Source organism: Eurosta solidaginis, chromosome 3, assembly GCF_040869045.1.
Source record: "Eurosta solidaginis isolate ZX-2024a chromosome 3, ASM4086904v1, whole genome shotgun sequence".
NCBI classification, from domain to species: Eukaryota; Metazoa; Arthropoda; class Insecta; order Diptera; family Tephritidae; genus Eurosta; species Eurosta solidaginis.
In genome coordinates, this window is record NC_090321.1 from 208,351,632 (window position 1) to 208,367,337 (window position 15,706).

Sequence of the window (15,706 nt, forward strand, 5' to 3'; positions counted from 1 at the left end):
CCTCTTTGGAAATTTCATTATTTTTGCAATTTTTTAGTAATTTATGCATTTTGTTTTTTGTTTGAAACCATCACATTTTTAGGTCAAGGCATTAACAATAAATGCTAATGCAGCATTCCACGGTTGGTAGGGAGAAATCGTATGCGTTCACAGTTTTCGACCTAAAGACAAATTACAACTTTTTCAAACAAGGTATTTAGGGCATCAATACCTATTGTGTGGTACATGTCTAAATACAAATTGAAACCTGGGCCCGTATTACGTGTTACGATCCGTGATCGAAACTCATTTTTTAAATCTCAATAGCTCTTAAATGGTGGATCGGATTAATGGCATATTTGAACTAGCAACAAATAGTACTCGTTAGATCCATAATTTAGAATAATTTTAAGAAAAAGTTTGACAACTGCATAGTTACCGCTTAAGTGAAAATGGTTTTCAGTCACTGATCGCAACACGTAATATGGACCCTGCTCTGGAATTAGTTGTATGCATATGTGTGTGAAATATGCGAAATAAGTAAGCATGCATGTGTACGGAACAGCAAAAGATCACCGGATTTTGTGGTGACAGTCAGTCAATATTTGAAAAAAAAACGAAATACTATCTTTGGTAGTACTGACTCAAAGTTTGTTAAAATAACGAAAAAAGTTAAAATAGGTTGATTAAAAAAAATTTTTTTTGTTTAAAAATCGAATTATTAGACCGAAACAAGAACAAAATTTAGTTTTTAAATTTTGATTTCTCATATCCTACCTAAGTAGAAAAATTGATGCTGTGGTTATCCAAAGCATTGTTTTTCATTTAAATTTACTCCCGTTTGCTTATATTAGGCGAAATGTACATACATATTCCAGGTGCAGGCTTAGTATATTTCCAGAAACTATGTAGCTTTCTAAACTTTTTTTTATATATTTAATATGCAAGAATGAAGATAATGCTGGGTAAGGAACCCATATTTGGTGTTTATTTGATTTTTTAATTTATTAAGTTTTTATATTCTTTACTAATTTCTTCTTTTTTTCTAGTTACTATTTGTCCTAAGTTGATATTAATTTTAAGATCTTCCTCGGTAACTTCAGGTGTGATATATTTAAAATGAATTGACATTGAAAATTGGTAATGAGAAGCCTTCAAAAATAGGCGAAAATTTACGATTCTCTATGGAATGCACGGAATAGATATGGTTTACTAAAAATATGGTTATATGATCTGGCAAAGTTGACATAGTCATAACGCCATAGTCATAACCATAGTTTTACTTAAGGCCAAACTAAACTTCCTTAACCCTAACGCCATAGTCGATTAATGGTGCTTTAACCTAAAAATCATGAAAATTTCATAAAAATGAAGAAAACGCAAAAAATTACAAACATATTCCACAAAAAATAAGTCTCTTAGTCATAACGTATCCAAAACAATGAATAAAATCTACAAAAAGTTATTAAATTCACCAACTCAGATATTTTTAAGTTATGGATATGGCGAGAAACCAAAAACCAATTGGTTGGCTATGGTATGGCTATGGCGTTAGCGTTATGGTATGGCACCATTAATCGATTACATTGATTTCCATAAGGTAGGTTCGATCAGCTGTTTTATCTGGTTATGGTTTTATGGTTATAATTCACCATTAATTGGCCCTTTATCCATATCGATTGGCATCGGTTATTGCGGCATTGATTTAAAATACATATGGGATAATTTCATAATAAAGAAGAAAATCCCAAAAAAAATTACGAACAAATTCCACAAATAAAAAGCACTTAGTCAAAACGTACCTATCCAAACAAAAAAATAAAATATCCAAAAAGTTAATAAATGCACCAAATGAAATATTTATAGGTTATGGCTAGAGCGTTATGGCATGGCACCATTGACCAATTACATTCCTCGTGTTCCAATGACACATGAACCAGATACGGATAGAGATTTCACATGCAAATGCAACAACAATGTGAACCCATATGTTGTTGCATTTGCATGTTAAATCTCTATCCGTATCTGGTTCATGTGTCATTGGAACACGAGGATTTATTTCTAATAAGGTTGGTTGAATTAGTTGTTTTATATGAATATGTATATGGCTAAGGCGTTATTATTATAGCATATATGCCGGGGCATTAAAGTGTTGACGATATACGTGCGCAAAAATCAATTCTCCGGATGTTCGAAAGGTAAAACCAAATTTCCGCGCGCGATTTTTACAACAACAAAAACTACCAGCTTAAGCAGCTGATCATCTTAGCTGTAAGTGCATCTCTTCCTTAGTAAGCTTTTATGTGTTTCTATTTCAATATACGAGTATAGTTAAAAAAAAAAAGAAAACAGAAAGATATAAAAAAGCGGAAAAGCTCAGTTAAAGTTATTTAAATATATAAAAGTTAAACATTATGATTGGCTTCATAATTCGTTTAGTACATAAACCTTAAAATATTTATGGAAAATATCCAAAGAGTGAAAAATGTGTAAATAAATGATTCGATAGATCAAAAAGGACGTCATACAAATTAGTGAAGAAAAAGTGCGTGGTAAAGTGAACAAAACAATATAAAAAAATACTGGCAGAAAGAAGTAGAGAAAAAAAGCAATATTTTGGGAAGTTTGTGATATCAGAACACTTTTTCTATTATAGGTACGGCTTTTTACTTATTTTTTTAGATAATTTTCATCCAAGGCAGGATTTAGTATTTTTAAAGTAAATTATGGATTTTATTATCAATTAGATGTGATTATCAATTTATGTGAATAAGTAGTTCGCATATCAAGCAAGTAAAATTTACCGACAACTACATATGGGGATTTCCATGCATCCTACCGTTGACATTTTTTCAACCCGATTTCGCTGAAATTCAGACCGCTTTTTGTAAACTTCACAAAAAGGTTGCTATGGTTTTTATAAAAGTTTTTTCTTCCACACCACGGAAAACACTAATTTGTTAAAATATTTCTTTAAATAAATTGATCGAAAATTGTCCGTCTTACGTCATATTTTTTTACATGTATTTTATTCAACGAATTTTCTGAAAAAATTACATATGCAAAAATAATTCAATAAAAAGTGGATTGACTTTTTGTTTAAAAAATTAAAAAATTTTAATTAAATTTCTGTGTATAAGCTCAGTATCAAGGCGAATCTATATGGTGGCAAAGCAAATTCAATCAATTCGCCGTGCAGAAGAATGTCAAGTCAAAAGAAAATTTTCATAGATTTCAACATGACATTTTGTTGTAGAAGGCTTTGTGTCAAGGCGAATTCAGTACCAGCTGTTGTTATCCCAACAGCTGATTGCTTCTTCTTGATTAATTTCCATACAACGCCTTGTACAACAATATGTCAGTTAATCGAAATCAATACCAATTTTCTTTTGACTTGATATTCTTCTGCACGGCGAATTGTTTGAATTCGCTTTGCCATCACCTTGTATAGATTCGCTTTGCTTTTTGTGGAAAATTATCAAGAAGAAGCAATCAGCAGCAGCGCCTTGCTCAGTATCCACATTAAAAGAAAAACGAAAAGTCTATATAAAAAATGCTCAAGAAAAATTTCATTGGTCAATTAATATCCACACTTCAAGAAAGATTTATTTATTTATTTATTACGCCTCTTCGCGCCTAGATCAACACTTAAAGGCATTATTGCATTAATTAACAATATGTACTATGTATGAAATTGAACTTAAATTAGTATTTGAATTTGAAACATGAATTTGAATTTGAAACATGTGTTTGAATTTCACTATTTCAAAGAACCAGTACCAGGTGGTGTTATCCCAATAGCTGATTGCTTGTTCCAGATTATTTTCCATACAACGCCTTGTACTCCTATATGCCAGTTAATCGAAATCAATGAACATTTTCTTTTGACTTGACATCCTTCTGCACGGCGAATTGATTGAGTTCGCTTTACCACCACCTGGTATGGATTCGCCTTGGCAGCACGACAATCAATCACGAAATCAGTTGTAGCCAGATTAAACCTAATTCTATTTTTGGGAAGCGACAGTGAGTGGCGTCCTTTTTATTTTGTCAATAAAAACTAAAATAGAAGTAAATAACAGATAGTAAAAGCGAAAATCATTCTTTTGGACATTTTTTAAACATGATTAATATTTTTTTCAAAATTTTTCGCTACTGTTTGCTGCAATTTATATTGGTGGCTGCCGGTTTCAAAATAATCAAGAAGCCAATGCTTGGCTACGGTTGTCGTCAAGCTTTGCTTTTTTGTGGTTGTGGTCTGTAGACGCCTTGTTGAGTGTAACCAGCCCTAATAAATGGACTGCTGTTATCGAGCAAAGAGTCAGCACATTTGCGCCTTGGCAACCACGCAACTGCTGGCAGCCATAATTTCGAAATAGTAAAAGACTTCGTTTATGTGGGAACCAGCATAAACACAAACAAAAATATGCGAATGAAAGATGATGCTCCGGCTAAGAAAATTTTTTTTAGCGGAACCCGCCTATGGCAGCAGAGGAAGAGGGCGGCTCCACCTTGCTGAAGGAACAGGTGGAAAATTTCCTTGGTGCGCCAATTGGCGCCAGTTAACCCAACAAAGAAGCGACCAGCGTGCTGTTGGAAGGCCATAACCGTTTAAACGGTTAACCGCCAACTATGTAAGTAACTAAGTAAGTGCACAGAGCACAGGTCTCGCCAAGAAATATATTTGCACTTCCTTATTTCTTGAGCAACGACCATGTAAGAACACAGTCTAATAAACAGCGGGGATAACAGTATTTGTGAGTTCTTTGAATGGAATTAGCAATTTTATTACCAGACTCGTAGGTTCGAGCGGTCAAACAAATCATTCCCTATTAAGTCGGGCTGGTACTACCCATCCAAAACACTCCCTAACACTAAAATCCATATTTAAATGATTTTAAGATTATTTGTATCTTCCTTAAAAATGGAACACTGCGAACACACACATAAAATGGTATATTAACTTTGGTCCAATGATCGTAAGTACCAAAAGAAGAAGAGATAGATCCGTAAGTTCTTTGTATGTACGTCTCAAGCACATGCATTTTTCAGTTATCTTGATAAAATATGGTATACCTTTGGGACTTATTAATTTGTTGAAACACGCAAAATAGGACCTACATATTTTCCCCATACAATTGCTTTTTCAGATAAGAGGAAATTTTGTAATTTCTCCCACGTTATAAAGGCTTAATAAAAGATAGTAAGCGCGAATGCTTTCTCAAGCTTTGCGATGACGTCGAGAATGACCCTTGGGGCAGAGCTTATAAATTGGTTTTTAAGAAATTGAAACACAAAGGAGAGGCGATGCCAACATTTCTCAGAAACGTGGTAGATACTTTATTTCCCACGCAAAGGGAGCTAGTGTCTCCCACATCAGGTGCCGTACTATACTCATTTGACGAGGCTACCGTCGTCGAGGTCCTTCAAGCGGTGAATAGACTGCAAGACCGCAAGTCTCCTGGCCCAGACGGGGTACCAAACAGAGCACTCAAACTAGCTCTCACTAACACGCCAACATTTGCGGAACTATTTAATGCATGCTTGGCTGAGGGGACATTTCCTACAATATGGAAACGACAAAAGCTGGTCCTGCTGCCAAAGTTTGGTAAAAATACGGCGGAACCATCTAGCTACAGGCCCATTTGCCTTCTCGACTCCGCCGGTAAGGTTCTTGAGCGAGTCCTCTATAATCGACTCGAAAAAGAAATTGAAGATATGGGTGTTATTTCCGATAACCAGTTTGGGTTTAGGGAAGGAAGATCCACCATCCAAGCTGTGAACATGGCGAAGGAAGTGGCCCAAGAAGCCATAAGTGGCACCCGATGGCTCGAAGGCTCTAAGGAATATTGCCTTATCGTTACTTTAGATGTAAAAAATGCCTTCAACACTGCCAATTGGGCAAAAATTCTAGACACGCTGGAGCAGATAGGCATATCCCTTTACCTGCGTAGGATAATACGCAGCTACTTTGAAGGTAGAGTGCTGGAATATGAAACGGCTGCTGGAGTAGAAAAGCTTCACGTCACAGGCGGTGTTCCTCAAGGCTCCGTGCTCGGTCCACTGCTTTGGAATATTATGTACGACAAGGTACCCAACGATGTGAAAATTATCGGCTTCGCGGACGATATCGCATTGGTAATCACCGCAAAGCACCTAGGCGAAATATGCGCCAAATCTAATACAAGCATAGCGATGGTTCAATCGTGGCTTACGAAAAATGGACTGCAGCTGGCGGAACAAAAAGCAGAGGCTGTACTCATATCAAGTAGGAAAAGGGTGGAGCAGGTCACTATAAGAATCGGCCGCCATGACATCGACACACTGCCTGCAATAAAATACTTGGGGGTTGTGATAGATAGGAGGTTGTCATTCAAATCCCACTTAGAGTATGCCAATGGAAAGGTAGCAAAAACCGTAGCAGCATTATCTAGGATAATGATAAATGCAAGAGGACCAAAGCAACGACGGCGTCAACTTCTGGCTGGCGTTGTAAAAAGCCAAATACTTTACGGGGCTCCTGTTTGGCATCAGGCCACGGAGTATAAATCATACTTCCGCGGGGTAAAGTCGACTTACCGCCTGTGTGCACTACGCGTCTGTGGCGCCTTTAAAACTGTCTCTGACGACGCAGCACTAATCATCGCAGGAATGTGTCCTATAGACATATTAGCAAAAGAAGCAGCGACGATTTATCGGGATCAAAGCTCACGTAACGGAGCACGAGAACGAAGCGTGCAGAACTGGCAGCTCAGGTGGAATGCCTCAACAAATGGTCGCTGGACACACCGATGTATCCCAGATATTAATATATGGATATCTAGAAAGCACGGCGAGGTGGATTTCTACCTCACACAGTTTCTGAGTGGTCACGGCTGCTTTAAAGAATATTTGCACCGATTCAATCACGAGCCTAACAACATATGCGATCACTGCGGCGGCGATACAGTAGAAGATTTTTACCATGTATTTTTCGAGTGTCCTAGGTTCTATAGCTCGAGATGCAAACTGTGCAGAATATTTGGAGAGGATTACACTCCTGAAACAATTGTTGGATGCATGCTACAAAGCAAGGTAAAATGGTCAGCGGCGTGCGATGTAATAGCGGAAATAATGAAGTGCCTACGAAGTCTTGATAGGCTACGGCGCAGCAGCGAACATTGAACAGTCGAGTTGTGTGGGTGGATAACAAACTGCTAAGGTGGAGGGGATCGAGCTGAGCACGTATTGGATGCAAGGCCTCCGTACAATTAGCGGCGTGAGAAATGATAAAATAAGAAAATACCGTAATATACGTAGGTAATGTAATAGCAAACCAGGCGACGGATTGGAGACAAGGCCTCTTCAACCGTTCGAATACTGCCCCAGGTGAAGGAATAAAGCACGGATTGGAGACACGGCCTCTTCAACCGTGCGACCAAAAGCAGTCAACATACACGCAACGACAAACCTACGGATTGGAGACAAGGCCTCTCCAACCGTAGAAACAACGAGTATGAGGGTAAACGTCTCACATGTAATCAGAGTTTATACTCGGATTGGAGAGAAGACCTCTCCAACCGGTGGAAGTAGAAAGCCCCGTTACGTATTGTGGAAAAAAAAAAATGAAATGAAAAACGGATAAACCTATTGAAATAAAAAAAAAAACAAAAAAAAAAAATAAAAAAAAAAAAATTTCTATTTATACATATATAATTTATTTACACATATATACATATATAAAAAACTAAACCCTACAATACAAGTAGTCGAACGCACAAGCATGCCACAAGCACTATATGCACAGTGTTTAAGGTAGGCCTGCAAATATTCGTAGAAGTGGTATGCGTCAAGCACATTCAGGTGGTAAGCAGGGCGTGTCAGTCCCAGCGTTAACCATACCGCGGCACTATCTAAGTACAGCAACGTGACCCCGACAGACGTAGAGCTTAGTGCTCAACCTACCTCCCGACGGAATACTTGACGGTAGTACCGGGGGGTAAATGGTACTCAGACGGTAGGAGGTTTAGTGCGGTTAAAGTCCCACACTGACTATGAGGCTTTCGATGCTTCCTCCTCGTAAAAAAAAAAAAAAAAAAAAAAAAAAAAAACACGCAGCGGAGAGAAAACGCACAAACACATGCATATATCTTATCTGAGATGCGCTCAAAAGTACGCAATAATTTGTGCAAGTATCACCACATATACACGCGCATATGAGAAGCTATAAACGTAGTTATAGTTGGTAATTTTATAGCTGATAACTAACTAGTTAATTCTAGAAATAGAACCGCCTAGAAATATGCAAACGAAACCAAACAGTATAAAAGCAGCAACAGTCGAGGCACGACAAGTCAGTTTGATTTAAGCAAGCTATCAGTTGCGAAGTATAAGTGTTATTGTGAAGTACTTTAATAAAGGCCATTTTGCATTATTGAATAGTGGAGTTATTTATTCAACAGTTTAGTGATTCGAGCGTTAGTAGAAGGTTGCAAATAAGAGGAATTTCAGTAAAAATTTATAAAAAAAAAAAATAAATATTTGGCGCGATTTACCTCCGAAGAGAATTAAGCCGAGCTTTTCTTCTAATTTGCGTCGTATCCTTTTTAATTTTTCCTACATATTGTCGAGACGGGACCTACATATATGTTTTATTCCGACTTCGAACGGCAGCTGCAAGGCAGATGAATTTCCACTGAAGACCTTTCATGGCAGAAATACAGTAGAAAAGTTTGCCAAACCACTGCCGACGGGCGACCCTGCTTACAAAAAATTGTTTCTTACTAAACCAAACTTTTTATGATGATTTGCCCTTTGATTTAATCCAGTGCTTTTGGTGTGGTCGGCGGAGCACGTTACCCACACGAATCAATATAGATAAGATAAAAACTGGTCGTTCCGGACGTTCCAGATTTTCTCTGAGCAGCAACTACTAGACATTCTACCGTGGATCGGGTTATGCGCTGGCCTAGGGAAACAACACTCAAATGAAAAATCCAACTAAGCCCGAGACAACTTTTTTTTTTGTTGACCATTCCAAATATTTAAGGACTTACGATTTGAGGACATGTAGGAGGAAGGTCCGATTTCTTATTGTTGAGGGTACCTTGCTTCCTTGCTCGGCTAAATAATGTACTCGTGAAGGCAAAAGCTGACATCATCGCCATCCAAGAGATGTAATGGGGACACAGAAATATTACCATTAAAATGTGTGATATTTTTGAAGCAGTCATGCAAGTAACCGAGGTTTCAGATTCATGCTAGTAGGGAAACTTAGTCTACACGCACTATCTTTAAAATATCATTCATCTGCGCCCATAAGATCGCTACATTGTAGTGTTTGCTGGCGTCACTGAGCCGACGATATTAAGATAATGACATTAGCTCTGGTAACTCCTTGGCAATGAACACTATGCCCTATGCAAAGGATACCGTAGACTATTATTGCTTGTGATAACAGAATTGATATCCTTGAGTTATTAGATATAAGGCAGTATCTTACCATAACAAAATCTTAACAGATCTTAACAGATGTCTCCGGGTTCATTTGGCCTTAGAAGACGTAAGTAATTTCTTTGCACAATTTTTCAAGTCCAACTATTCCGCTGAACTTAACTCTTTTTCCATTTCAACTTAACCCATTTAACACAATTAATATTCCAGCAATATCTCCACATGAAGTTTTTTCATATTTAACGTCTTTGAAGGAAACTTACAAGTACGATCCTGGTTTCATTCCCACTTGCTTTCTTAAAAAATGCGCTAAACACATTTATCAGCCCCTAACTGATTTATTCAATCTGTCCCTAAAACGTGGAGTTTTTCCTTCTGCTTGGAAGGAATCTTTTCTCATAGCCCTGCACAAAAGTGGTAGTAGGTCGTGTGTAGAAAATTATCGAGGAATTGCAAAGTTGTCGGCCATCCCAAAGTGGTTTGAAGTTATAGTTACCAACCAGCTAAATTTTTCCATTTCTACTTAGATTACAGCACCGCAACATGGATTCTGTAAAGCCAAATCTACCATTACTAATCTACTTGAATTCACAACCCATTTTTCTAATGGATTTAGAGAAAATCTTCACACCGATGTTATTTATACCGATTTCAGTAAAGCATTTGACAAAGTATCCCACTCCTTACTTATCTACAAGCTTAATCGGCTTGGCTTCCAACCTGGTCTCACCCAGTGGATCTCGTCGTATCTCTGCGGTCGAACGCGAACGATTATTTTTAAAAATACTCTTTCAAATGTCATCGATGTCCCTCTGGCGTCCCACAGGACAGTCATCTTGGTCCAATTGTGTTCTTGCTATTTATTAATGATATTTGTACCACAATAAAATATTCCAAAATCTTAATGTATGCCGATGATGTAAAACTACCTAGTTACTTGGTTCAACGTGAATTCAATGCCACTCTCTCGAAGATCTTTGCCAGCAGCCCCTTATGTAATTAGTAATTTTTGTCTTCTATCAGTAAACTATTTTCTGGACTTGGGAGTCACGATAAATACTAAACTTAGTTTCAACCTTCATATTAATGGTACTGTCAATAAGGCTAGAGGTGTTTTTCATTCGTGAAACCGTGGTCCAAAGAATTTAGTGGCCCATATGTAACTAAATCACTTTTCGCCACTTTAGTTAGACCGAAACCAGAATACAGATTAATAGTCTGGAATCCTAAATATCGAGTTCATGCAGATCGACTTGAATCAGTACAAAAGCAATTTCTACTTTTCTCTTTAAGAAATTTTCGGTGGGACTCTGCGTATAATCTTCCCCCTTATACTAGTCGCTTGAAGCTTATCAATCTTCCAACTCTTGCAAGTCGTAGAAAAATGCTAGGCGTAATATTTAAGGCTAACCTACTGAATGGATTGATTTCTTGCCCAATTCTCTTAAACTAATTAAAATTTAACGTCCCATCACGAATGTCAAGACATTACAAACCTCTTCTTTTGAGGCAGTGTAGAACTAATTTCGAATTAAATTAACCTTTTCGGTGTTTGTGTCATGATTTTAACACTCATTCTAGTTCATTTGATATAACGTATTCACTTTTTGCCATAAAGAAAACTGTTCTATGCTATCTTAGCTCTATATGCATAATTTCTATCTGTTATTTATAATACTAAGTTGATAATTTTAATTCTGTAGCTGAGCAGTTTTAGATCTCAACGCTTAACAAACCTCCGCCTATCAACAACTCGGCAAAAACAAATCCTCGCGTCGGTTGGGCGGGCTTTGGGCTTCGGGCGTTGGGTATAGTTATTATTATTATTATTATTAAACTATTTTGTTAAGTGTCAGTAGTGCCACCCTTGGCATCAACGTAATAAACCAATACCGCGCAGAGTGATACAGCCTAATGAGTGAGGTTCAGGACCCAAAATTTGTTTCCTACTGACTTATTTGAACCGTCAAATATGTCGCGCTTTCTCAGGGCGTCGACATCAATTTTTATCTTCTTGAAACTTTTACATCACGAAAGTAGCTCGTAAATTAAAAGACAGGAAGAGAAATGGAGCACATAAAACTGTGCTTAGTTTTTTTTTTCAAACAAACTGATTAAGGGAACTTAAAGCGCGCGCATTGATAATTGTTTTATTTTATTTTCTACGCGTACCGTTAAAATTTTTATGACACTCATCATATGCTTCTGTAAAAGGCGTCATCATCAACATCACCAATGTTGCACCAGCGCCCCAATCACGTGCACATTTTCTCTTAATAATGCCGCAACATTGGACATTTTTCCATTTTGATTGAGTATCAATTTTTAATGACCGCCACAATTCAACTGCACGTGAATATAGGTGTGTGTGTATGTGTGTAAGTAGAAATTTTTGTTTTGTGACCAAATGCTTTTTAATGATCATTTCAATGCGCATTGCAGCGATGATAAAGCAATTGCGGCAATAAAGCCGGAAATATAAAAATGCGCCAAAGATTATGCCAGTTTTTTATAACTGCATTCGCATTTGACAGCCGCGCGCGCAGCATCAACTGCATTAATAGCGCGCAACGACAGCGGCATTGACTAATGCACGCTAAAAACGGTTGACCATTGTGCGCGCAATTGCGTGCACTTTAAAAGTTGGCTGGTGCTGAGGATGCGTTCGGGGTGGTTAAGGATGCGCGTAACGATGGATTGACGTCGCAAAGCACTTTCTGAATGTTTGGCTGTTGATTGGTTTCAAAGGCAGAATGCAGAATTGGTTGCTTCAAAATTGATTGCCTGCAGAGTGTGTATGTGTGTTAGATTGTAGGTAGAAGCGGTTCCAAACGCACGCACGCGTGTAAGCGCGCGCGCGCTCACTTGGGAATAAATTAACGCTGGATATAACAAATAAAAAGTTCAACTCTTTCTATACTTTTTACTTTATCATCCTTCACTTTTTTAGTGTATATGATGGTGGATTAGCGCTCATTTTTATCACCGCGCTTAATGCGCTTTAATTCACCGACCATACAACCGCGCTGCTCTGGTTCTCCCGTCAATTGATTTTGACTGCAATGCATTACCAGACCGTTGCATCTTTTTGCATTTAAGAGCTGCTCTTCCACTTTATTGGTTTACTATTTACTAAATTAAACGCAGGGAATTTAGTCAGCACGTCAATTGCGCGTAATGCTAAAATTCCGTAACAAGAACACTTCTTTTACACACAAACGGCTGCGTATGCATTACAACATTATTTGTGTATTTATTGCTCCAACGCATGGTTGATATATACCGCTCTGTTGCAATAGCGCCTCACATCCTTTCAACGCGCACCATAGTTAATGACACATTAAAAGCGAATGCCATTACAAATATCCATCTGTCCTCAATTGGTGCGCTGCCTTATGCTCCCCTTTTACGAGACGCGTCAATTGCTTTTTAACATTTGCGGCGCACTTGCGGCCACCACAACGCCAACATACGAATGTTGTTCATCCTGTGGTGACACTTTGACAACTTAATTTTGTTGAGTTGAACAGTGCAATTTCCTTTTACTGCCAAAGTCAACTGCCTAGATGTCTCTATATATATACAGATAGTCTATATTTCTGGATAGCGGCTTAGCTTTGTGTTTAGTTATCCCTCATCAAACCGATAATTAAGTGGTTTTCCATCAATTTCTGCTCCAACTCCCTTTTCGGCGTCGCACGCATTCCTTACTCATCTTCTTCCTGTTCACATTGGTTAATCACTTTGGTTTAAGTGTGTGAAGTTTATAGCTGCAAGTATTCCTCTGTCGTATGAATGAAAGCGGACTCCTTTAATTGCCACTGGTGGAGCGTTAAACATAGGAAAACACTTAAACCTCATTATTTAAAAAAATTCCGGATGCGTCATTAGATCTGGATTATTACTAGAAACATCGCTTTTTAGTAGCTCATAATAGCGTAGCGTAATTTATGTAGAGTTATATAATTTTTTTCATTTAATAAGCGCTGAATTGATTAATATGAATTCGTGGTATTTTTAGACTAAACACCTTCATTAGGGGCTAATTATGAGGCGCGCCGTGCTACTTTGCGCCTCATTCACTAAAATTCACATTCGCTCCTATATAACGAAAATAAATTCACAAAGGCACCAGAGTTACTGCCAGTCACTGAACTGAGTGAATACTTTTATATGAAACTAATTTTGATTCACACGAGCAAAAGTGACTGGTTGCGTTATACATAACTTGCATCTTAATGCTGCTCACTTCACGACGGAAAGGCCCGATTAGTTTTTGAGCGATAAAGTTGTGCGTGTCTAATGTCGAGTGAAGAATCCACCTCTAACATTAAGAAATGCTTATTCGTCTGCCTGATCTATGCGATCAGACATGTAGTCAGTGGATAGATAACAGCTTGTTAAGAGGCGGTGAGCCGATACTGGTTGTAGTATTGTGCAGAATGTCTAGAGAACGGAAACAGTAGGGGAAGGCATTACAAAGGCAGGAGCTGTGTTGGAATGTTTTCAGTTAGCGCTAAACCGCCATCATTACAGGGTTTGAATTATATTTATTTAGAAAGAGCTCTTCCATGGCAGGGCTGTAAATAATTCGGTATTAAACAATAATTTTCCTCCATTTTGCTCTAAAAAGGATCCCACTATCTCCAACACATAACATCGGCCGTAGGATGATGGTTGCGCGCTACGCCTATCACATTGAAGATCCTGGGCTCATGTTGCGGATAAAGCAACATCAAAAATAAAGAAACAAATTAGAAAACGTTTTTCTAAGCGGGGTCGCCCCTCGGCAGTTGTTTGCAAACACCCCGAATTTGCCGTATTTATGCCATGAAAAGCTTCTCAGTGAAAATTCATCTGCCTTGCAACTGAGAGCGAGGTTAGTCTTGCCCACACCGACGTTGCAAAGCGCGACCTTGATATCGTCGCGGCTTAAGTTGTTAAAGTAGAAGTCCTTATCCCCTTACCTGCGTATTTCTTGCCTTATATCAGGCGGCAACATGCACAGATGATGGGCACGTGAAACAAACTAACTTTTATGTGGAATGGGTGGATGCTTCCTTTTCTTCTTCTTGCAGGGATTAAGACACTCTCCGAGACCTTGGGAAGTATGATCGATAATGATGGTTCTTTGCCGTAACGGTATGACCCGAAAATTAACCCATTAAGATGTTATGCCGATCATCTCGGAAAAGATTTGATATAACCACATCGAACCTTCTAGATCTGTGGATTTTAGTCGCCTCTTACGACAGGCTTCTCTACCACGGGAATATTTTAAGCGCCTTAGCCCGCGGCGGGGTGGTGGGATGCTCGTCTGCATGCGCGAAGACAAGCTATTGGGGAAACAGTTTCGTTTCCACCACACATTTAATACCGTTTCTCAGCTGTGCTGAATGCCTCTAGCAGACTGTGATTTCAATATTTCCTTTTCTGTGGACATCATCTGGGTACCGGAATTTAGGGAGAGATATTATAGGTGCATACTTTCAAATCATAGTGCGTGATACGTTTGCTCATCATCGAAACAGAGCTCTTGCACAGCAGGGTGGAATATGATTGGGTGAAGAACTTACGGCCGATCATCTTAAATCGACTGGAACTATCGTTTTTTGTTGCCTCCGAAGCCAAGCCTCTATTGTATGACATTGGTTCGTATGTATTTATTGGTCATACACGTGCACGGCTTTAAAGCTGAAAAGTGCACACGACTGAGTCTAAGTTCCGTGCTAAGGACTTAACTGCCAGTACCCGATGCTTAATACTAAATTAATGAAATTAATGAGAGTTTTAGATTTGATGGGATAATAAGTTCGAAATATATGAGAAGAGCTATGATGTGAGAGAAGTGTGAATTTTGGTAAAAGGCATGACATTTCTCTATCTCAACTAAGAGTTCCGGTCAGGCTAAGGAGTGTGGTGGACTCTCAGAGTGGACGAACCCGTGGGCCAACGTAGCCCGGTTTTTGATATATGCAGAGCTCACGGCAGCAGCTTCAATGGCAGGGTAAGTAATTTGGGGAAGTCACTGAGAAGGTAATGGACTTTTTCCCATGATGATTATTATCCAACAGATAAATCTTCAGTACCATAAGAGCAGCGGGTGCTCGAACTAGTACGCGGTATCATCGAGCAACTTTTCAAATTATCTGTTATCTGAACTGCCTCGTTACTTAGGGTTTTCCTAGTGTGTGCCATCGTTAATCCACAGAAGGACTCTGGACCATGAAATACTGCTATAGCATCCTGCTTGGTAGTCTGCCTGTTCATTACGTGCATGTCCCTGATGTCCGGT

The 15,706-nt window shown here is 38.5% G+C and overlaps 1 protein-coding gene across 4 annotated transcripts in view; it reads left to right on the forward strand.

Moving 5' to 3' along the window:
- The first annotated feature begins 2,270 nt into the window (after window positions 1–2,270).
- The window catches only part of grh (grainy head), a 663,099-nt gene continuing 649,663 nt past the window's right edge, over window positions 2,271–15,706 (forward strand). For all 4 annotated transcript variants that reach the window (XM_067774942.1, XM_067774948.1, XM_067774949.1 and 1 more), the window contains exon 1: window positions 2,271–2,635. The gene's annotated coding sequence lies outside the window, so the exon portion shown is untranslated. The remainder of the gene's footprint in view (window positions 2,636–15,706) is intronic.